Source organism: Bidens hawaiensis, unplaced genomic scaffold, assembly GCF_021521415.1.
Source record: "Bidens hawaiensis isolate Kalapana, Puna unplaced genomic scaffold, B.hawaiensis_p1.1 tig00008819_1, whole genome shotgun sequence".
NCBI classification, from domain to species: Eukaryota; Viridiplantae; Streptophyta; class Magnoliopsida; order Asterales; family Asteraceae; genus Bidens; species Bidens hawaiensis.
Genome location: NW_027491636.1, coordinates 510434 through 535844, shown reverse-complemented (window position 1 = coordinate 535844; position 25411 = coordinate 510434). Strand labels below are relative to the sequence as shown.

General features: G+C 38.0%; 1 pseudogene; it reads right to left on the bottom strand.

Moving 5' to 3' along the window:
• Positions 1-22088: 22088 nt before the first annotated feature.
• LOC143530019 (cytochrome P450 93B2 pseudogene) lies at positions 22089-25199 on the bottom strand (annotated as a pseudogene).
• Between the last annotated feature and the right edge of the window lie 212 nt (positions 25200-25411).

Here is a 25411-nt window from a genome sequence, read left to right as displayed (position 1 = left end):
ATTGGTAACCGATTTGGCCATCTCCACACCACATGCCGATCCACCCAACGAACTCAACCTAACCAAACTAATCAACCAAGAACTTTTCCCCAAAATTCCCAAATCCGTTATGCACCCTACCCATCAAACCAACCCCAAAAACTTCGAGCTTGCTTTAATTGTGGCGATCCAAACCATTTCCGCAACAATTGCCCACGCCGAACCTTTTCAAACCAAGCCCAAACCATGACCATACCTTATTACCAAACCCAAGCCTACCAAGCCCAAACCTATCAACCCCAACTCCCCCAATATTACTACTACTGTTTTTATTAGTACCATCACCGTCATCATTGTTATTATTTCTATTACGGTTGTTATCAATAGTATTATTATTAAAAATTTTATTATTATTATACTTTTATTATCATTATGATTAGTAATACTACTATTACTAGTATTATCGTCACCACTAATAATAATGTAATTATTATTTCAAACCATATTTAAAATAAAATTTTTGTTTCAAACAAGTCTTAAGCCCTTTAAGGCAATTTTTCATTCAAAAAGACGGATACCTTGACACTCATTTCTGTAGGCTCCTTGACGGATCGTACACGGGATGTCGCTAACAACGCAGGTGCGGAATCCCTGCGTAGGTAGATACGAGTGTAGAGTATGTAGAGATCGAACACGCAAGCAATAAACCAAACACGTTATATTGATAACAAACACGTGACCCGAGGTCACTATTACAGACAATGACACGTAACTCGGTTACTGAATAACTGAAACAAAACCCTAAACGACCAACACAAACTGTTTCGGCTGAAACAGTATATAAACACGACAACTTCGCCACAGGCGAAGTTGTCAATAACTTCGCTGATTCAACAAGTTCGCCAGAGCGAACTTGTTGACAACTTCGCGTATTACAAAAATAAACATAATCAAAACATAATTGCATTACAGACTCGATTACAAATGCTAGACTATGAACTACTGACACACATGTACCAACAGACTCCCCCTTGGCAGTAGCTTCATATCTTGATCTTCAAATCTTGAGTCTTGTAATCTTGCATCTCTACGCATGCGCCCCTTCTCTAACACATACCGACACCACCCGTTGATATTTCCTAGCTTGATCCTTCCAAGCAGGAATGTAGAAGATCTTCTTCTCGTTGAGCACTTTCAGATCAGCCTGCGATAGATTAACAAGATGCATCGGGTCGTAAACCCGAAGTACTTCTTGTTCATCCTCATCTTCCATTACCGCCTCAGCTGTCTCACAATCCACGTACCACCATTTTAGATCTTTGAGCACGTCCTTGGGCATGAACTTCATCGGTACTTCTTTAAGGCACCGGATCGGTTTGTATTTCATGACCATCCAAGGTTTTCCATCAACTCTCAGACCTCTATCCTTGTCTTCGACAAGTTTCCCCTTTTGTGGTTTCAGTAGCTCAAACTTTTTCTCTTTAACGCACTCTTTCCACACGATCTTCGCAATGATTCTAGCCATGTTGTCTTCACTTCTGTTTATCAATCCCAATCTGGCTAAATCTTTTACTTCACATTCTGGCAGTGTGTTTAGAGATCTCAACTTTCTCTGGAAGTACTGAATGCCATCGTATCTCTTTATCACGAAGAGCCGCAGCTGCTCGTCGTATAACCAGCAGATAATACCTTTCTTGGCTTCCGCGTATCCCTTAATATTGTAACTTTTTCTGAACATCTTAGGGACCGCCGGCTTCTTCGTCTTTACGAACCAGTGGGCACAACCCTCCTTCCATTTCGGTTGTTCCTCCCACTCAGCATCTTCCTCCACGTTCTCATCACCCAAACCTGGTCTCTTAACCTCCGGAATCTCGTGTTCCACGGAGTCATCAACAATCTCACCCTCCTCTATCACGTTTTCAACCGTAATCTGCTCTCCAATCCTCTCGATCTCATCAACTGGCAGCACATCATCTTCCATCATAAACTCATCATCCTCCTCATCCAACTCTTTCAATGCGTCGATAACATCTTCAACATCAGCATCATCATCAACTGCTACCACGTCGTCACCAGCTGCATTTGTAGACTCCCCCTCAGCTGTGGAAGCCCCAAGAGCCTGAGAGGTTCTTGGCAGCTCACCACCTGCACCTTCCGGTGCATTGGGATCATCGTCATGATCTTCTCTCCGTTTCGTCCTCAACTCATCACCCCTACACGTCTTCTCCCCCTGAGATGCCAAGAATGCCTTGAAGGCATCTATTACTTTTCCGTGTTCAACCAGGAGGGCTGCTTGTAGTCGATTGGATTCCACTAGGCTTTGAATGGTCTTTGTCTGATCAGCAACAATCTGCTCTAGTGATGTAATCCTCTCGGAATCTGAAGTAGGCGTTGAAGTTGGCGGGACATCAGCAGCAGAAGTGACCGCAGGTGGTACACTTGGTAGCCCTGCAGTAGTAGTGATGGTCGACTCCACAATTCGTGCAACTACCACCGGTGGATTAAGCGGTTGGGGTGGTAGGGACACAATTGCTGGGGTCGACGTCTCGACAGCAGTAACCTGTGCTGTGGAAGGAATAAGAGACATACCAGACAAGGCAGGTGGAGCAAAACGTACCAGCCTTGAAGATTCTCCAGTTCCGGAACCCATACCTGTCCGTTCTCTTCGTGAACGTCTGAGCACAATCTGCACTGCCTCCTCTTCATCAACTTCGTCCTCATCCTCGTCTACAGTTCTCGGCCTCTTTCCCGTAGTTCTCTCCCGAGACACCATAAGTCGTCTCGCTTCAGCAAACGTTTCGTCTAGATCGGAGTCAGCTACCGAAGTAACTGCTCTAGTAACATCCACGAACTGAGGACCCGAGACATCCATATCAAACACACCATGTACGCCAAAGGCAGCATTAAGATCAACGTCTTCAGCAGTAGACACAGCAGGAGATACCGCAGCTGGCACAGCAGCAGAGGCAACAGTAGATACAACAGGCGCAGCTGATACAGCATGTGGTGCTGCCGCCTGATGTGGTTGCGGGTCTCTGAACTCGTCCCCTCCTGCAGGAACATACTCCGGATTGATGAGATATCCGAATAATGGAGTATGCCTGGGACGCAGCTCAGGCTTGCTACGAGTGCTCGAAGTGCGGCACTGAGCAAAGATACGTTTCGTCACGCATTCGACGTATCTAATCGGGCGTCTCTGCGGTAGCGACGGAGCGACATGATTCAAAATCATCTGTAAGAAACGAGGATACATAGTGAATCGCTCGCGCGCCACAGCCCTTCTCTGACGATCGATCTCGTAGAATATCAGCTGACTAAAAGAATATCGGCGGTTGTAAGTCAGCGCTATCATGGCTGACTGCATCGTCGCGCCCATCCCATCTGTTCCCGCCTTCCTGCCGGACATGCATACGATCAATACATGCATCAGGAAGCGCCATTGATCCAGCAAAAACCCTTTCCTCCTCTGCGAGTCCCCCAGCGGACCCGAATAACCCATCCTCAAATAAGCTCCATCACGGAAAGGAGCTACGAATTCCGTTGGGTCATCTCTTGTTTCTTTACCGAACTGCAGAGCCAACCGTATATCTTCCGAGGAAAACTGTATGTTATGACCATTTACGGTTGCTCGCATCACCGGAGGCTCAGGCCTGCAATCATAGTACACTGTCTGCCAAAAGTCTTCAATGTTAGGCAGAGAAATGGGCAGTGTATTTGTGAGCGCGTGAAAGACTCTTGATCGCAGGAGAAACGTGATAATCTCCCTGTAGTCTTCTACGCCTCGTGCGTCTGGATCTAAAGTGATGTACTGGTTATGGGCTGGAAAGAATTGTCGTTGATCATCACCGTCGTCACCACCAGCACCTCCAACAGCAGCCATATCTGCACAAAACAAAACAAGTTAGAGAACAGTTAAGCAACTCACAAGTTCGCTTTGTACAACATGCGAAGTTGTGATTAAACCTGTACAGGCGAACTTAAAGGTGAGGCGAAGTTGGGAACAACTTCGCTTCAACTGTAATTTTGTCTAAAAACTTTTAAATATATTGGTATAGGCGAAGTTGATGATAACTTCGCCTTATCACAACATCGCCTCAGGCGAACTTGAGTTCAAGGCGAAGTTACGGATAACTTCGCCACATGCGATATTAATCTCCTGGCGAAGTTGAGGATAACTTCGCCTAAACCTTCACTTCGCCTGAATCTGAAACGGCGACTGTTCAGATTCAAAGGTTTGGAACCGATGTTTTCGCAACGATTTGACGATTTAGGAGTGGAGAACAGCATAGATTAATGATTTTGAGACGTAAAGGTCGTCCATGAACACGTAATACACGGTTGAAAAACTAGGTTTTGAAGGTTCGACGACCCGAGGTCTCGAACCGGGTAAAACTATAACGAACGAGTGAGTTTGGGAAAGATATTGACAACACATACCGTCAACGAACACTAGAAACTGAAATCAAAGATCGAAATCGGAACGTAAACAAGATCGCCGGAAAACTGTTTTTGATATTGAGTATAAGTTCGCCGGAGTTATGAAAATAATGATACTGTTCAGATTTTAAAAAGCCTTATATAGGGCAGAGTTGGTTCAGGCGAAGTTACGCTTAACTTCGCCTAGGCGAAGTTAAGCACAACTTCGCCGAATTCAACAACTTCGCCCGTAATTTCAAAATCAGCCCTTTAAGTTTGAAGAATCTTGCACTTAACATTAGAAGTTTCCAAAAAGAGTTGAACAAAAATGATCATGTCCAAGTAACCAGTTATACAATAATACAACTACAAAAATAGAAAAACTTATAAAAATTTACGAAATAAGGGATCAAATTTCAGTCTAGTCAGGGACCACTACGTTTTTAGAAAAGATCCTTACAGGAATCATACTAATTACGTGACTGTCACTTGGATCCGTGTTTAGCTGTATTATGACATAGAGAAACAGGTTGTAAGCATGTAAATAACTTAAATGGTTTTCATCGTTTCTGTGATACGGATTAAGGTTCAGTTAAGCTCAAAATTTAAGTAGGCAACAACTCAGAGATAATGATGTCTTCTATCTATTCTCAAAGCGTATTTGGCTATACCCAAGTCACCCCGAATTGACTTCGACCCATAGTGTCTGATTAACTTGTATATACTCGTTGTCTGCTTCCCGTTCTCTTCTTACTCCAGAATTGAGAAGTCTTGATTGTTACTATGTCTCATAAGTACTAAAAATATATACATGTATATCCATAATTTTTTTTTTTTTTTTTTTTTTAACCATACATTCTTATTGACTTCGGAGTACTAAACCACTGCAAGTCCCGAATCTGGATCACTGCAGTGTCTTGAAATGCTTTCTTCACGGGAATCAGAACACTCACGGGCTCGTGTATGACTGGGTAGTTGCTTTTCTGCCTATCCTTCGAAAAGATATGTATGAAGACATACAAAACTCTTAAGGAGTTTCCACGTAAATTCGAGTAGTTTAAGTTAGTATCACATACACTTTTACGCACCATAAAAATTACCATGACATACAATGACTGTTCTAAAGCCTTTTAAGCCTAATAACTTCACTAGTTAAGCACACACAATCAGTATATATATCATTTTCCAAGGTTGGATCAATTTTCTGTTAAACACAGCAAAGAACACACGTCATAACTGCCCCGGTCACTTTCAGTCTTCCGGTTAATGGCTATCCTCATTCTCTAAGTGGAAACGAGGACCAAAACATATCCGAGGATATGTCCATCAAACTGAGGTAACCGACTAATTTTAAGCAATAATGACACAATTTTTTTTTTAAACCAAACACGTTATATTGATAACAAACACGTGACCCGAGGTCACTATTACAGACAATGACACGTAACTCGGTTACTGAATAACTGAAACAAAACCCTAAACGACCAACCCAAACTGTTTCGGCTGAAACAGTACATAAACACGACAACTTCGCCACAGGCGAAGTTGTCAATAACTTCGCTGATTCAACAAGTTCGCCAGAGCGAACTTGTTGACAACTTCGCGTATTACAAAAATAAACATAATCAAAACATAATTGCATTACAGACTCGATTACAAATGCTAGACTATGAACTACTGACACACATGTACCAACAATTTCTTTTCTTTCTACCTAGGTCGCGGGCCAAAAGAAAACATTTGTTTTTATGTGAAAGTTTCATAAAATTTGCAAGTCTTTGCGATAACTAAAACCTTTTGTCAAAAAAAATTTTATTTCGCCATTAGATTTAAAAGCATCACGATTTACATCCGATTTTCGTAGATTAAAGTTCTCCTTTCTTTCCCCTTATTTAACGCCAAGAGTTTCGGCTAAGAAATCATGGCACCATCTCCCATGTCAACCTCTCATACCTCAAATAAACCAACATTCGAGATGACAAGCGTCGCAAGCTACATTTTCTTTTCTTTAACTTCTCTTTCACGTATTTTTTTGGACTTACCCAAAGTGATCTTTATATCCACTTCTTTAGAATATTGTTTATGAAGTTTTTCGATTGTTCATTAATCTTTGATCCATATTCATTTTTTATTTTTTTTTTCTTTGTTTTACAAAACGCAAATTTGTACATCATCCTTAGTCGCATGTTGTGAATCTATTTACGTTTGCTACCTCAAGATCTCTGACCAATTTCCCATCAACGTAATCGTTAAATGGAAATTGGGACTATGAACATGTATGTGTACATTGTTACCTAATAGAAACCGTATTTTCATTTTTATTTCTACATTTTACTATCGGCGACCGTTTCTCTCCAAATGAATTCGTTTACTTAGAAACTGGACTGTGTCCCATTTACATGCCGAGTTTATCTAATGTTATATTTTTACACAAATTATTTTGTTTATTCTTGTACTTCTCTTCCACTCGATGTTTTATTTGAACCATTTTATTGTTCTTGATTTCATCAATCTAAGACAAATAATTTATTTTAATTTCAAAGTTCTAATCATATACTTGATAAGCACAAAGTTACTATTGGAAAATTTTCTTTTCACAAACTTAATCGATTTCAATATTTTAATATTAAAATTTTTGTTTATCCATTTCATTTCAAGTTATTATCAATTTACATGTTTGTAAGATATAATTGTTTATTCACCTCAACGTTGCCATTGGTCACGTCGATGTTCCATTGGAGATTTTCACTTTTTTCTAAACATCATGATATTTTGATACTTAAAAGTTTCGTTCAAATAAGCTATTCTCGAACCCAATGCGTTATCAAATTACATATTCATATTTCGTTGGTTAAATGCTATGTTTACATGTCACGTTATTTTCGACTCCATTATTTCAATTACATGTTACGATGTTTATAATTCTAAATGTTTCATTCTTTAATTTCATTATCTCGTTTATTTTGTTTTCAACATCGTTTACTTGCTTTAGACACGATGATTTTATTTACTTGACTTATTGTTTTTCGCGTTGTCCTTGGCCTGAATGGTCTATCAATGTGTTTTGTAATGTTACCCTTTAAATTCATTATTTTTTATTTTCAACGTTATGTACAATAATTTTATTATTTATTTAAGTTCTATGTCCTAAAACTACACAATAGAGCAAGTTATATGGACCATCTGACGATAGAGGTAATTATGGGTCGACACGTAATTATCAAAGTCCTCGCATGGAAAATATAAATAAGTCCGGTTTTGTGAAATAACTCGGAACTTCGAATGATTTTGGGGAACGGGGCAAATACAATATGATAAGGGCATGGTGGATACGCCGATGGTACATCCTATATATAAGTGTCCTTGTCATATTTCCTATTTGTGGCGTTCTTTCGGGTCATTCAAAGACTTGGCGTTATTTTATTTTAATATATAAAATTGTTACAATTTCTAACAACTCTGTAAATTAGTTGTTCTCTTTTAAATTTTATTTTTATTCTAATTTCGAGACGAAATTTCTAAAAGTTGTAAGTCCTGTAACATTCGTTACTTTCAAACCCGAAAACCCGACCCATTTTAAATTTTCAGTTTTGTTCTATATATATATATATATATATATATATATTTCAAATTCGTTTATGTATTTTTATACTGAATTCGTTTAACCGACCCGTTTTGTCAGTTCAATGTATTTGTTTTTGAAAGTTTTCAATTTATATCCTGTTCAATGATTTATAGTTCATATCCGTTTACTCTATATTCGTATTGTTCGATTAACGAATCATCGAGCCTTGAAATTTTATAAAATAATCAAGTTCAAAGTATTCGGGTATAAAACGCAAACAATCCAAGGATGTTAAAAATATAACAAGTTTTAAGCTAGTTGTGTATATCGACAAAGTTCAAGGTTCAAGAAATAAATAAAGCTTAAAACCAAATTACAAAGTCATTGATTGTTCATGGGGCTAATACGTAAATAGAATATAATAATAAAAATACACAGCAGCCCAGCCCCACCCTTGACTCCTTCTTCGTTTTTCCGGCGGCCGGAATCCGGCGACGAGTTTTCCAGCGAAAACGATTAAACAACGTTTTAATCACCCAACGATTCGTTAACTCGTACTAAATGCTATCTCCAGTAATATTAAACATTAACATAGGATTAATTGCACCATTAACACCCTCATTAACACCCATTAATCCCAAACCGATCGGATTATAACCAAAATCGTAATATCACGAAATAAACACTAATCGCTCCACTTGGTAATATAGATAGGACCATAAACATAAACTAAACCTACTGCAACCGTAACATCAAACTGATATGCTCTCTAAACCCCACAAATTGTTCATCAAAGACCCGATTCCGGCCACATTCGTTCATCGTCGATTATCAACACTACCAGGTAATTAATACATGTGTTTGAATCATTTTAATCCTATTAACAAAACCTCTATCAAATATTAAACAAACAAAGAACGGATTAAAGGAATTGAAATCCTAGGGTTTTGATGAGGAAGATGAACCTGTAACATGTTTTATAAATTTTTGTTTTTGAGATTTTAACAAACAAACATTCTAGTCTAGTGGTTAGTTCATCTGTGTGTGAGCGTAAGGACCCGGGTTCGAACCCGGGTCAGGCCGTTTTGTTTTGTTTTATTTTCTCTTTAAACATTTTTGATTACATAACAAACCAAATAAAAATTTGTAAAAATTATATAAATCAAATAAAACTATTTTAAGTGAGTTAAATTTATTATAAATTATATTTATCATTTTCACTTAAAACCTAACATTCTATTCCGTCAAAACTTTGTGTAAATCTGATTAATATTATATTAAAATACCATTGTTTCGTTAAACTCTATATTACACTAACATAATTATTTTCAAGCTAAAATTTCGATAAAGATCCATAATTCATAATCTTTATAAGTTTTCAAACTCTTCAAGTCTTGTGTAAACTCGTGAAATATATTTTATTTATATGTATATATACTTTCGTTCATAAACTTTAAACTTTGTTAACATATTCGTTGTTCAAAATAAAATATACCGTTAACATCAAAATCCTATAAATGTTATAATATTCAAACTCGATATTAACCTCATAATTTATTATTAAAATATTAATTCGTTAACGTATAAAAATCATATTTCCAACTCCATAATAAAACATACATTAAAATTCCCGACAACCCGATTTATTTACTTTATAAATTATTAGTTAATATTTTATTATGTATATTCAATTCTAGTTCGCGAAGTTCAATTGCTTGGTTTCATTTACACGCTTTTGGTTTTATTTCCAGTTTGTCTTCGACTTCAAGGTAAGTTTCTCACACCCCCTTTTTACTCTTTTATTACTTTTGGGGGTAGCATATATATCATATCCAAATTTCAGTTTCGTTTATTCATTATTTACAAACTACAATTCGCTACATGGACTTGTGTGTTTACTTGGTACTTGCTCAAAACTACTTGCACATGGATTACTTCAATATATTATGATCATACGCCCCCTCCCCCCTTTGCACTCAATACATTTGTTGTTATGAGTGGAAAAGGGCCTCATTATCCGAGTACGTTGGTGCACAATCCCAACTGGAAAGGACCTTACTTGCGCTTATCTGAGTACGCTGGTGCACAATCCCAGTTGGAAAGGACATTACTTGCTCATTTACACTTGTTCATAGAATTGTAGATTTTTATGTACTTATTCAAAACTTGTGTGAACTCACCAACTATTCATATAGTTGACCTTTATTTCATATATATGCTACAGGTACCTTATTTAGAAGATGTTGCCATGACAAAGACATTAGTACTTAGGTTATGTTAATAAATGGTCAAGATGTTAACTGTTCTTGTATTTTCTTGTACTTCTTGTTAAAACTTGTGTACTTGGTGTTTAAATTAATTAATGATTATATTGTCATTTAATAGTGTCACATGTCATTTGGGCAATCTATACGTCACACTCGGGCGTATTCCGCTTTAGCCGGGGTGTTAAAGAAGTTCTGCCCCCAGCACGAACTTCAAAAGCTCGAGGAGGAATTTTGGAACCTCAAGCAAGAAAGTGGTGAAACGCCGCTTACTCACTCCGCTTCCACGAGTTGATCATCCTTGTTCCTCATTTGGTTACCCCAACCGAACATGAAATTGATAAATACATTGGGGGTCTACCCATGCAAATCCGGGACTTTGTTATGAGTAGCAAAACCGTGACCCTCGAGGATGCCATCACTTTGGCCGACGCGCTGTCAGAAAATCATGTGAAAGCGGGTACACTCACCATTAAGAAAACGACCGAGAACGCCAAAGCTGAGCCCGCTCCCCAAGCCAAGGTTGAACCCGCACCACAAGCCATCAACTACTTCAACTCATCCCCTCACAACAACAACAACAACAAAAAGAAACCCAAAACCAACTACCGAAACTATGCCGTCACCCAACCTAAACCACAACAACAAGCCCAAACTCTTCCCCAGAACTGAAAACCTTATGTTGGTAACTCCCCGCTATGTAACACTTGCCAACTTCACCACCCAACAAACTCGTCGTGTCGCCATTGTACAATTGGTAACCGATTTGGCCATCTCCACACCACATGCCGATCCACCCAACGAACTCAACCTAACCAAACTAATCAACAAAGAACTTTTCCCCAAAATTCCCAAAACCGTTATACACCCTACCCACCAAACCAACCCCAACAACTTCGAGCTTGCTTTAATTGTGGCGATCCAAACCATTTCCGCAACAATTGCCCACGCCTAACCTTTGCCAACCAAGCCCAAACCATGACCATACCTTATTACCAAACCCAAGCCTACCAAGCCCAAACCTATCAACCCCAACTCCCCCAATATTACTACTACTGTTTTTATTAGTACCATCACCGTCATCATTGTTATTATTATTATTACGGTTGTTATCAATAGTATTATTATTAAAAATTTTATTATTATTATATTTTTATTATCATTATGATTAGTAATACTACTATTACTAGTATTATCGTCACCACTAATAATAATGTAATTATTATTTCAAACCATATTTAAAGTAAACTTTTTGTTTCAAACAAGTCTTAAGCCCTTTAAGGCAATTTTTCATTCAAAAAGACGGATACCTTGACAATCATTTCTTTTCTTTCTACCTAGGTCGCGGCCAAAAGAAAACATTTGTTTTTATGTGAAAGTTTCATAAAATTTGCAAGTCTTTGCGATAACTAAAACCTTTTGTCAAAAAAAATTTTATTTCGCCATTAGATTTAAAAGCATCACGATTTACAACCGATTTTCGTAGATTAAAGTTCTCCTTTCTTTCCCCTTCTTTAACACCAAGAGTTTCGGCTAAGAAATCATGGCACGATCTCCCATGTAAATCAAGCTCAAGTGGCGAATGATATCGTGAACGGTATGTTTTTGGTGAACTATCATTTGGCTTCTATTTTATTTGATACGGTGCCGATAGAAGTTTTATTTCTTTGAAATTTGAGTTGAAACTTGCGATGCCTCGAACTAAGCTTTCCCGACCGTTCTCTGTTGAAGTCGCCAATGGAAATTCTATTATCATGAACTCCGTCGTCCGCGATTGTACTCTCATCCTTGCTAATCATAAATTCTCCATCGAGCTCATCCTGATGCAAATGGGAAGTTTTGATTTCATAGTAGGCATGGACTGGTTATCTTTGCACCGTGCCGAAGCCGTTTGTTTCGATAAATTCATTCGCATTCTGCTCGTCAACGGCAAAATTCTTAAAGTTATTGGAAACGCTACTTTATAGAAGACTAAATCGTATGTCGTGTTCTCAATCGCAAAAGTACTTACGCCAAAAGTACGTTCCGTTTCTAGCTCTCTCGGTGACAAAAGACAAAAAGGAAAGGAAAATCCTGATATTTCCATCGTTCATGATTTCCCGGTGTCTTTCCCGATGATGTTACTGGTCTTTCGCCCGTTCGTCCGATTGAATTCCGACTTGATCTTGTGCCCGGTGCGATGCCCGTGGCCAAGGCTCCTTACCGTCTAGCCCCATCGGAAATTCAAGAATTGTCGAACCAACTCAAAGAACTTTCCGACAAAGGTTTCAGTCGTCCTAGCTCTTCTCCTTGGGGCGCTCCCGTCTTATTCGTGAAAAAGAAGGATGACTCGTTTCGTATGCGCATCGATTACCGAGAACTTAACAAACTCACCATCAAAAATCGATATCCCTTGCCACGTATCGACAACCTATTCTACCAACTCCAAGGCGCAACTTGTTTCTCCAAAATCGATCTTCGATCGGGTTATCATCAATTGAGTGTTCGCGAAGAAGCATTCCTAAAATCGCATTCCGTACTCGATATGGACATTTCGAATTTTTGGTTATGCCCTTCGGTTTAAAAAATGCACCCGCGGTATTTATGGACCTCATGAACCGCATTTGCAAACCATTCCTCGATAAATTCGTTATTGTTTTTATTGATGAGATTCTCATCTTCTCTAAATCCAAAGCCAAACATGAACATCATTTGAGTTCCATTCTCGAGCTACTTAGAATCGAAAAACTCTATGTCAAATTCTCCAAATGTGAATTTTGGCTCGAGGAAGTTCAATTTTTAGGACATATCGTAAACGACAAAGGTATTCATGTTGATCCCGCAAAAATCGAGGCCGTTAAGGATTGGAAAACTCCAACGACCCCCACGGAAATACGATCCTTTCTCGGTTTGGCCAGATATTATTGGTGTTTCATTAGGAATTTCTTCAAGTTCTCTTTGCCTCTTACCTCCCTTACTCATAAAGGGAAACCATTCGAATGGGGTTCGAAGCAAGAGGAAGCTTTTTGTACTCTCAAGGACATGCTTTGCAATGCACCTGTCCTAACCCTTCCCGATGGAAACGACGATTTCGTTGTATTTTGCGATGCCTCTCATCAAGGACTTGGTTGTGTTCTCATGCAACGAGGTCAAGTCATCGCTTACGCGTCAAGACAACTTAAGGTCAACGAGATGAACTACACGACTCATGATCTCGAACTTGGTGCCGTCGTTTTCGCTCTCAAAATCTGGAGACATTACCTTTATGGTACGAAATGTGTCGTTTTTACCGATCATAAAAGCCTTCAACATATTTTTGACCAAAAAGATGTCAACATGAGACAACGACGATGGGCAGAATTATTTAGTGATTACGATTACGAGATTCGCTACCACCCCGGTAAAGCGAATGTTGTCGCCGACGCCCTAAGTCGAAAGGTTAATGTTAAATCCGTTCTGCTTCGAAGCGTCGTTGTTCAAACCGATCTTCAAATTCGTATCTTCCAAGCTCAACGTCCTTCCGTTGAAGAAGGTAACATGTATGACGAAATGTCATGTGGAGCCGAACTTCAACTCGAAACCAAACCTGATGGTCATTTGTACTTTCTCAATCGTTTGTGGGTTCCCGATCGCGATGATCTTCGTACTTGTATACTCGACGAAGCTCAAAACTCTCGGTATTTCATTCATCCTGGTGCGGATAAGATGTATTTTGATCTTTGTGCTACCATTTGGTGGCTGGGTATGAAAAAGGACGTAGCGTTGTTTGTATCTAAATGTCTTACTTTCTCAAAAGTCAAAGCCGAACATAAAAAACCTTTTGGTCTACTCGAGCAACCACTGATTCCCGTTTAGAAATGGGAAGACATTGCTATGGACTTTATCACCAAATTACCCAACACTCAAAAAGGCAACGATAGCATTTGGGTGATCATCGATCGTTTGACCAAATCTGCTCATTTCATTCCAATCCGCGAGAAGTATTCTGTCGAGCAGCTTGCTCAAATCTCTGTTCGGGAAATTGTGTGCCGACACGGTTTGCCATTGTCTATCATCTCCGATCGTGATGCTTGTTTTACCTCTCATTTTTGGCGATCTCTTCAAGAAGCCTTGGGAACTCGTCTCGATCTTAGCACCGCTTATCATCCTCAAACGGACGGTCAATCTGAACGTACAATCCAAACACTCGAGGATATGCTACGAGCATGTGTTCTTGATTTCGATGGAAATTGGGATTCTCATATTCCATTCATCGAGTTCTCCTATAACAATAGCTACCATTCTAGAATTGATGTGGCTCCTTTTCAAGCTCTTTACGGTTGTAAATGTCGATCTCCAATTAGTTGGAACGAGATCAGTGAAGCTCAAATCACGGGACCCGAAATGGTCCAATAAGCTACCGATGTGATCGATCAAATCCGTAAGAATCTCCTAGCCGCTAGAAGTCGTCAAAAGAGTTACGCTGACAAACGGCGAAACCGATCGAATTTAATGTTGACTATCTTGTCCTTCTAAAAGTATCTCCTTGGAATGGGGTAGTCTGTTTCGGAAATAAGGGTAAGCTAGCTCCTCGTTTCGTTGGTCCTTTCAAAATTCATGAACGTGTTGGGAAGGTGGCTTATCGACTCGAACTACGGGAAGAACTTTTTGGTGTTCATCCGACTTTTCATGTATCAAATCTTAAAAAGTTATTAGCCGAGGATAATCTCCATATACCTCTCGATGAAGTACATGTCGATGAGTCGATGATTATGGTTGAACGACCCGTTGAAATCATGGATCGCAATGAGAAGAAAACCAAGCGAAATCGTATTCGGTTAGTCAAAGTTCGATGGGAATCACGGCGTGGCGCAGAATTCACTTGGGAAGGATAAGACACTATGAAAGAGAAATATCCATATTTGTTTGCATCGTCATCTTCATCTTAATTCGGGACGAAATTTCCAAAAGTAGGGGATACTGTTACATTCGTCAATTTCGGGTCTCGATTCGTATCCGTTTTGTAAACTTTATTTATGTAAACCGACCTGTTTTGTAAACCGAAACTTTGGATATAATAAAAATGATGGATTTTATATTACAATATTGTTTTACACTTGTTGGGACTTGAAAACATTCATTTCGGTCTTTAAAACGCTTAAAAATGACTTAAAACGAACTTCGGGACCAAAACTGCCATTTTTGAAAATATTAAAAAATCAGGAAATCCACCCCGTCGCGCCGCGCGACGGGGGGCCCCTATGCCGGTCGCGTAGCGCTACGGTCCCTGCAGACGTGCACTCGTTTTTTTTTTGTGTTCGTTTTTTACCCTTTTTGCATGAAATTTCTTGAGTTTAACACCCACTCTGACCCAACTCCTTCCCCTACACACTCTTTCCCCCTTATTTACACCTGCTACAACTCCAAATTTCTCTCTCAAACATCAAAGATTCAAGGTTGTTTATTAGTGTTCTTGAAGGTTTGACTTCTAAAAGTCAAACTGAGTTTAATCTTTCTTTCTAACTTGCTAATCTAACTTTATTAATACTTGTTATGGTGGCACAACATATATATAATATAATAACCCTTGTTACCTTTGGTAGTTACTTCTTCGGCTCTGGTCGGTGAGGTTTCGGACCTCGTAAAGCAAGGATTCATGGAGAACTTTGTGTTCCTATATATATATATATATATATATATATATATATATATATATATATAAAACTTATTATTGCTTAGTAACCATGTTTAACTTCTGCTCATTTTAGTTTGTTAGTCACATGTACAAGTCTTGGGTATGTGGAATCCATCTATGAACTTATTGTGAGATGGAAACCGAACCAAACCGAACTTTTGTTAAAAAGACTTGTTGTTGACCTTTTTAGTTGTAGAACTTAAATATTTTCATTTGTACATTATTATACAAGATCTATGACATATGGGTATGTGGAATCCATATATGAACTTATTGCGAGATGGAAACCGAAACAATCCGATTTTACTCGCTTAAAACACACAAGTGTGTTTCTAGCTATCAAGACTTGTATATTTCTTTAAAAATAGTTTACAAACTGATTTTAATTATTTTCTTAAGTACTTGGAGATGTTGGATCCAACTTGATCTCATAACAAAGTTTGGACCGACAAAACCGATCACTCGCTTAACGTACGTTGTTAGTTCTAAAACAATAGATCTACATACTTGGTTAAGTCTTATAAAGTTTTTGTGAGTTATCTCATAAATTAATATTTTGGAAAGTTGACTGATGCGTGTTTAATGAATACCCTTTTTAAATAACTCACAACTAGCTTTAAATTTATAAAACGAAAATCCTAACGAATCCACACACAACCGGCAAGTGTACCGATCACTAATAGTATAGACCTAAGGAAGTCCGAGTATCGAACACAATGACACGAGAGAACGTACTTAATACTTAACCCTAACCGAGACTCACCTAAGAATAATAATTTTGTAAATGATTTTTTTATTATTAACTACTTAACCTAACTTACTTTAATTAACTTAAAAGACTTAACTTAAGAAAACTAGACGAAACTTTGAGAATAAGATTTATCGATGGAGAAAATATCTACCTAGGTAAGAATCCTATTGAAGGCATAACAAGCTAATGGATTGAAGAATCTCACGACACCGGTATCTAAGGAAGACACAACTAAGGTTCACTCAAGAAAGCTAGATCACCTCTCGGTCTCACTAACAAGCCCTAACTTACACTTAGTTGATTTTAAGAACAAACCGGGTAACGAATTGTTAAAGTGTTCTAATGTCGACTCTCCTCTCGGTCTCACCGACACACTACCCTAATGGAGACGATACTACGCAACTAAGGATAAAGGAACAATTTAGTTTAACTTAAACTAGGTCAACTAATGGCTCACAAACCCAAACCCGACAAGAACCGAACCCGCTCTCGCGCGATCCTAATCCTAATAAGCTAAAAGCTATGAGACGACCCTACTTCCTATCACCTCTCGGTCTCTAAGAAGGTGTTCACCAGCTGATTTTAACTAATTAACATACCCAACTAAAACCCTACGGTTGTACACCCCGCAAACAATCTCTAAACACAAAGTAAAGAGTTCAAACAAGCTAAAATCAACCAAAACCGATTCAATCAATCAAAGCAAGAGGTATATGAGTATAATTAATCAAAACACAGCCACTAAACACAACCTAATTCAATTTTTAACCAAACTTTTTATTAACAAAACAAGTCATGATGATCAACAATCCATATCACTCACTAAAACCTAACGATAATCATCTAACCTAGGTAGAACTACCAAGTTTACCCTAACATTAATTTTGGACAGCAGCAAACAATTGATTTAAACATCATAAAACTCAACATAAACATAAGTAAACTCATTCAAGAATCAATCTCAATCAAACACAAGTCAATCTTCAAGTTACTTGCAAAACAATCCAACATAAAAGATCAAATCAACTAGTTAGGGTTCTTGAACAAAAACAAAAAGTTTTTGGATGTATTACTCAATATTATGGCCGAGATTACGAGTGTATATGGTCCTTAGCTACTGTCCACAACCGTCCTTAGCCTCCTTCTTCTTCTTCCCTTGGCTCAAGAATTGAAAAAAACGAATTTTTCCTCTTGAATGGGGGCTTTTAGGGTTATTTTTTTCCTAGTTGGCTGCTGATTTCGGGATTGATGGCTGGTTAGGGTTCTTATTTTCTTCAAATAACTTAATAAATTATGCATAAAAGGCTTGGATCTTGTGGGCCTGGGTCGGGCCTTGAGTTGTAGTCTTCAAAATTGATCAAAAAGGCCCCTAGAGTCTTCAAACTTTACTCTTTTCTCCGTCAAAACAAATAACCTACAATTAAAATTCAATCTTTGTAAAATCAAGCAAAAACCATCCATAACTCTTATTAATTAAAATAAAAAGCAATTAAATCATGATAAAACGATAAGGAAAGTAAGTGTGTTTTACAACACATCATTGACTTTGGGTTTGACCATTCGTCAAGACCCGAACCAACAACCCGAACACTCGTTAAAGACCCGTTTTAGTATCTTTAGCCCAATGGAACTTGCATTTTAGCATTTTTCTCACCTTATTACTTAACATTGATTAAGTAAATATTAAGGTTAGATACTTTGACCCGGTTTCGAGCAAACTTACATTTTTAAAGGGTTATTATTATAAATTCTTAAATAGTTACATTTTAAACTTTGAACTTTAAATTGTTTACTTTTTGCAACAATTATTTCATTTAAATCTTTTTAAGTCAACCTTTCTAAACCCGAAACTTCTTTTCTTTTAGGCCTTGTTCGTTAAACTCGTCGTTCCGACAAATCTCCAAATAATCAATCTTTCAAGTTTATTACTTGAACGTGAGTACTTTCATACCCCGTTTTCTATCTTTTATTTTGGAGGTGACATTTCATCTTATATAAACTAAATGTTTTATACTTGGGTCTTAAACCACAAACGTTATTGTATACTTTACTTGAATAATTGCTCGATTTGGTGTTCTATGCTTAAATGTCTATGTGTTTATCGCTTTTGGATGGTGGAACTATAAATCCTAGACCATTTGGCAACCCCTTATGGCAAGGTGTCGTTAACGTAATGCAATTAACGATAACTATAAAATCCTAGACTATTTGGCATCCCCTTATAGCTAGGTGTCGCTAACTTGTTTAGCGATAACTATTTATCCAAGTTTATAGCTTTTATTTATTGTTTCGTATACTAGTTTTGTGGATCTTTCATACTATATATCTATATGTTCAAACTTATGAATTGCTCACCAACCTTTGTGTTGACAAACTTTATTTTATGAAATGTTACAGGTTTACATCTTGGTTGATTTTGGATGCTTGAAGAAAACGTCTCAAATACCATTAGGATATTAGCAAAAATGAACAATATTTGATTTGCTATATTTTGTTATATTTTGTTGTGACTTGTTATGAATATTGTTATGTGACATTTTCGATGTTGTGAAATGAAATGAGTTTATTAAATATTGTCGTTTTAATAATGTCATGTGCTTATGGGCAATCGTTACACCTCGGCATGTTCCGCCGCCTTTGGTCGGGGTGTGACCGAATGAATGATCTATATATATTATCTATAGAAGGAACACTATTATCTATAGAAGGAACATTATACATTATACATAGAAGGACTGGCTCGCATTATCCATTGAATGAACTCTATATATTATCCATAGAAGGAACACCATATATTATCCATAAAAGGAACACTATTCATTATCCATAGAAGGAACATTATATATTATTATTTAATATCCATTTAAGGAATACATGCTTTATTATTTAATATCCATTTAAGGAACACTAATAATGTTCATAGTCCTTGTCTACACTATCACTTCCCGGGTCTATGTCCAATTAAAGTTGGGGGATTTTCCATCCTAACCTACGATATCAGACATAGAGCCCACATACCTTTCATACACTTGCTTCCGCATACCATACTTATAACTGTAATCACTTCCCTTGGCGATATGTGCAATATCCGAAGATCGTTCACGTACCGACAAGCTTTCATTCTCATTCAAGACATATGTAAATAACATATAAATCATACATGGCATACACTTACCATTTAAGGTAAGTGTATTAACTATCGCATCGAGTATGCACACAGCCCCGAAAACATAACAAGGAATGGGGCTAGAAACTCACATGAATCCTGTTACGTTCTCCGTTTATTGTTAATCCTTTCCTTAACTAATCTCTGCTAACCGTTTATTAATCACACATATCAATACTCATCCTAATCACATTATTCAAGTTCAGCCAAAGTGACTAAGTCTGGTCTATTCTAACGGTCTTGTTTTAGATTACAATATACTTAGAATATTTTTGTGATGTAATGTATTCTTTTCTTTCTTTTCTTGTAATCATTAGCATGGTTTTGTATTAGATTACAATTCACTTGGAATTTGTATTCAATTCATAGCACTTAACATACTCTACACTCGAATACATTGGTGTATTCGAGTGTGCATGCATGTATTCGATTCTTGTGGTGTAATCGAGTCTACCATGCAATCGAGTCTCATTGTAAGAGGGTATTGCAAAGCATCCGAATGTAATCACTTTTGGTGACAAGGGATTTGTATTCGAGTCCAAGGGTAATCGAGTACTGGCCATGTAATCGAGTTCTGACCATGTAATCGAGTCCTGGCCATGTAATCGAGTTCTGACTATGTAATCGAGTCCTGACCATATAATCGAACCCCTTGATGTATTCAAGTGACATAATGTAAGCGAATTCTCCATTGTAATCGAATAGCTCTAATGTACGCGAACAAATCCCATGTAATCGATTTGTATATTATAATTGAGTTTAACCCATGTATTCGAGCACTCTTATTGTAATCGAGTTGGGCAGTGTAATCGAATATATATAAGTATTCGAATGACTCACTTTTAATCGATCTTAACTTTGTAATAGAGTTTAACCCATGTATTCAACTTACACATTGTAATCGACTTTGAAGATGTATGCGAATGGGTTGTTCATTGTAATCGAACGGGGTCCCTGTATGCGAACAGGCTGTGGCTTTTTGGTCCGTTTATCTCTATTATTATTATTATATTTCATGACTTTAACACTTTATTAAGGTTTGGTATTAACCAATAAACGTTTCCTTAACCGTTTTGGGCCAAAACTTGACCCGAGTGACCATAAAGCTTGGACCTTTATGGTCCAAAACATTCAAGGCTAGATCTAGGGTTTCTGATGAGCGTTATACATCCCTGAGTTCATTAAATCCATTTTAAACATCAAGTTCATATTTTTATGGAATAACTACACCCGATTTACTATCCTACTAAGTTTCATGCGAAACCGACCTCGTTTACCCATCATTTTCACAAACCGAATACTACTCGTTTTACCCGAAATGAACCAACTAACCCGTTTACCATCAAGTTCATTACTTTATCAATAATCATGACCCGATCTATCATCCTAACAATTTTCATGTAAATCCGATCATGAAAAGTAAGCATTTTTAACAAAAACGTACATTTGAGGTTTTTGTCTGAAATCACTCAAGAGGCCCAAAACCATATCAAACGAACTCCGATTTGAGTGATTCAAGTGGACACGGAACCGTATTTTCCCGATCTACAAACTCATCAGCTCTCCTTCGCCGAAAACAGTCGCTACAGTCACCGGAAACCGCCGTAACAGTCGCCGGAACAGCTGAACAGTCACCGGAATCTTCACTTTGAGCTGCTATGAATTTGCTGATAAAAACCGGACTTCCCGACCTCTGATCGAATATCTAATCGGTGGAAAGCTTCATTTATATACCTTGAACACTCAGTTAAAATATGAGACCGATCCGACGGTTACATCTTCGGGAATCTTTGTGTCGTTGTGGGTGGTTTTCTCAAAAACAGGAATTGTAGAAGTGTGTGTTTTTGATGGTGTAGGCTATGGTGTAGAGATATATGAAAATGGAAAGGATTAGAGTTTTAAGGGGTATTTATACTCCCTTAAGCCCATGGACCTTAGGCCCATCTTTCCTTTTTGGTCCATAATTAATTACATCTAATTAGCCTAATTATCCTTACATCTTTATTATTTTATTATTTCTCTACTAACTCAAGTAAATTTTCCACCATAATTTAATATTATTCTTAGAAATTCCGGGACGTTACATTTACTCATCCACTTATGTCAATTAAATAACATTAAAATATAATACATACATTATATAAGCAAAATTAAAAACGTAAGTAAAAAACTAAAAGTAACTTGCGTAAGACGTGGACTACAAGATGGTGTATGTATATATATATATATATATATATATATATATATATATATATATATATATATATATAAGAAAGATTGTCACTAACAATATTGAAGTAGCCATTAAGCATTGGCACCACTATTTAACATTATAAACAATATATTATCACCAAGAATCATATATATCATCATTTCGTTGGTAAAATAACAGCCATGCTAAAGTAAACGTCAGATTTGAGGAGAGTTCTTGCGAAGGGATGGAAAACAGATCAGATCCGTCGCTCTTGGAGCGGTGAGTCCACCCCGTTCATCCATACTCAACATTTGTTTATCGTTTACATTCCATTCAAAGCATTGTACAAGTGCAGAAATCATCCTTGGGAGTTGTCTCATAGCCATATTTATACCGGGACAACTTCTTCTTCCACTTCCAAAAGGCAAAAGTTGAAAATTTTGCCCCCTAATATCTAAAGAGGCTTTAAGAACACCACCGTCTAAAAACCTATCAGGTTTGAACTCTAACGGGTTTTCCCAGTACTTTGGGTTTCTTCCAATTGACCAATTATTGACAAATAACAAGGAGCCAGCAGGGATGTCGTACCCAGCTTTAACACTCACGATTTCATTTGACCGTCGTGTTAGCGTTGGAATCGGTGGATGAAGTCGGAAAGATTCTTTTATGATTGCTTGTATATATGGCAGGTTTGGTGCATCCGACTCATCGACTAACCTCGTGTTTCCGATGACTGCATCAATCTTTTGTCGTGCTTTTTCAGCGACTTTAGGGTTATTTGTTGATGCACTTTGTGACCGTCGCTATGAAATTCTGACCAGCGGAGACGCCATAGGCGAAGTTAGAACAACTTCGTCATAGGTGAAGTTAGAACAACTTCGCCCACAGGCCCAAGCCCAAGCCAGCGAAGTTGGTTATCTATATATATGTGTGTCTTGTTTAGGGTTTAGTATCCAGAAAGTTAGAATTTTGTGTGTTCAGTTCAATTGTCTAGAGAGAAACAGAGAAGGAGAGTCGTGTGGGACGACCCGAGGTAGAGCTCACCTCGGGTCGGCCGTGTTTTTGTTTATGTTCGGTATGTAACGTGTTTGGTTATTATATAAAGGATCTGCAGATTCGTTTATCCCTTTCGTGTGTTTGTTCGTGTGTTTGTTTGTGTGTGATCGTGTTCTTCGTCTTCTACACCATTAAACGAGTCTAGGAGGATTCCGCACTCCTAGACCTCGTGCGGATCTCGTATCGATCAGCGACGCCTCGGAGGGACTTACAAGTGGTATCAGAGCCTTAGGCTCTTATGCTATGGTTCGAGATCTGCGTTTTGGTGTTTCTGGCACGTTTCTGATGTGTTTTTGGCCGAACAGCCGCCGTAGGCGAAGTTATTGGGTTCAGGCATAGCGACGTCGATAAGAGACCTATAAATCCCAAAGTAGTAAGAAAACTTAATTTGTTCCAATAAACGCCCGTGAAGAATATATGCTCATAGCGACGTCGATAAGAGACATGAGTGTCGATTTCTGGCACGAGACGAACCCATACAAAAACACTCATATTATTTAAAAAAAAACAAATAGTAATTAGACTTACCAAAATCAAGGCTTTGATGTGGTTTCTGGTAATCTTAATCTCAGCTTTCTCATCCTCAAAAACATCTAGCAACGAGTCTATAAAATCTCTACCTTTGCCATCTTTACCCTTCTTCCCTTCTCTGCTTCTCATTTCTTCCCTCTCAGATATGATCTTTTGAAGCAAAGCATCATACCTTGTACGTATATCCTCGTACCGCTTCTTAAAGCCTTGCAAATCTAACTTCTTGCAAAACCATATAAAATCCGAAACATTAAACTCTCCAAATATCTTTGTCACTTCCCGTACAAGATTTTTTACTTCTTCTGCGTCACTTCTGTTTAGAGAGTATCCAATACCCATCATCATTTGACATATAACATTGCTTGAAATCTTCAACAACTCATTTGTCATATTCACACTCTCATTTTGTTTCGATTTCACCGTTAACGTTCGTAGAAGCTCGTGTAATTCACGGGTTCGAATAGGGAGGAAATGGCCGAGATTCTGGCTGCCTAGAAGCTCGACCGTCGACATTTTCTTTACAAATCTCCAGTATGGCCCATACGGTGCGAATGCAAAGGCGACACCGTAAGTAATATGTTCAATGGCTAATGTGTGTTCTCTATAAGAGAAGGTGAGGTCATGTTTTTGGAGCAGTTCTTGGGCTAGTTCGGGAGTGTCCACGATGATACATGAGACCGAACCGAGACGGAGGTGGATTAGGGGGCCGTAGCGGGCGGAGAGGCGTTGGAACGACTGGTGGATGAGTGGACCGAGGTGGTGTAGGTGACCGATGATTGGTAACGATGGTGGGCTTGGTGGGAGGCGATGGTTTGGTTTCCTTTTAGTGAATAATAATACGAACAATGAGGAGATGAAGACTAAGGCAAATACTACTAGTGTATTCAGGGTTAGATACTAAGATGTGATAGTACAAGGGAACTCGATCTTGTTTCATTTATTTATAAGATGAAAAGTAGCATCCAGTCAACGCCGGCTTCATCAACGTTGAACTCTTGCCGGCTTCTTCAACTAACATTGATATAGAATTAGTAAGAGGCAGGCCGGGTACAAAATTAGTTTCTTCAGATTATTATCCAGGCATTATTTAATATGCTATTGGTCTCTAAAATTTCCCCTTCAATTTTAATTGGGCCAACATTTGCATCCTTCCAAAATAAAGCCGAGCCTTCCATATCTTTTAATAAAATGTTTTAGTTTTTCTGACGCACGCCATGACACAACCAACAGGTAAACATAACTTGGAAAGTACATGCATAACTTAATAAATGTCAGAATTAGTTTTAGGAAGAGCCCAATATGCTGCCTAAGTACCTGGTCGACCTTCCAAGCTAGTGTATATTGTTTCTTAGAATTCCAACTAATGAGGTTGGGTCAAAGAAACACAATAAAGTATATAGTGGGGTGTCAATCATCAAGAGAACCAAGCTAGTACGTATCTGCCTGAGCATGAACAAAAAAACTAGAAGACTAGTAGTACCCTTGAGGTATGGAAGAATACGCTAGACAAAAATCCAATGGCAGAATAGGGCCATAATGAATTAATCTCAAGATGAATCGAGATAGGATACTGAAGGGCACCAAAATAACTACAACATACCCAGGGTATCCGGAAAAGGGCCATAATGAATTAATCTCGGGTAAAAAGTTAGGGAGATGATAGGAGATTCCTATCAAAATTGAAGGGGAAATTTTATAGAGTTGTGTACGAAATGGATTGCTAGGCCATCTTGAAGACAGAAGTGAGATAGATGAAAGTAACTAAGGCGGATGTGCAGACACACTAGGATGAATCAAATAAGAAATGAAGTTTTACAAGAGAAATTAGGGGTCATT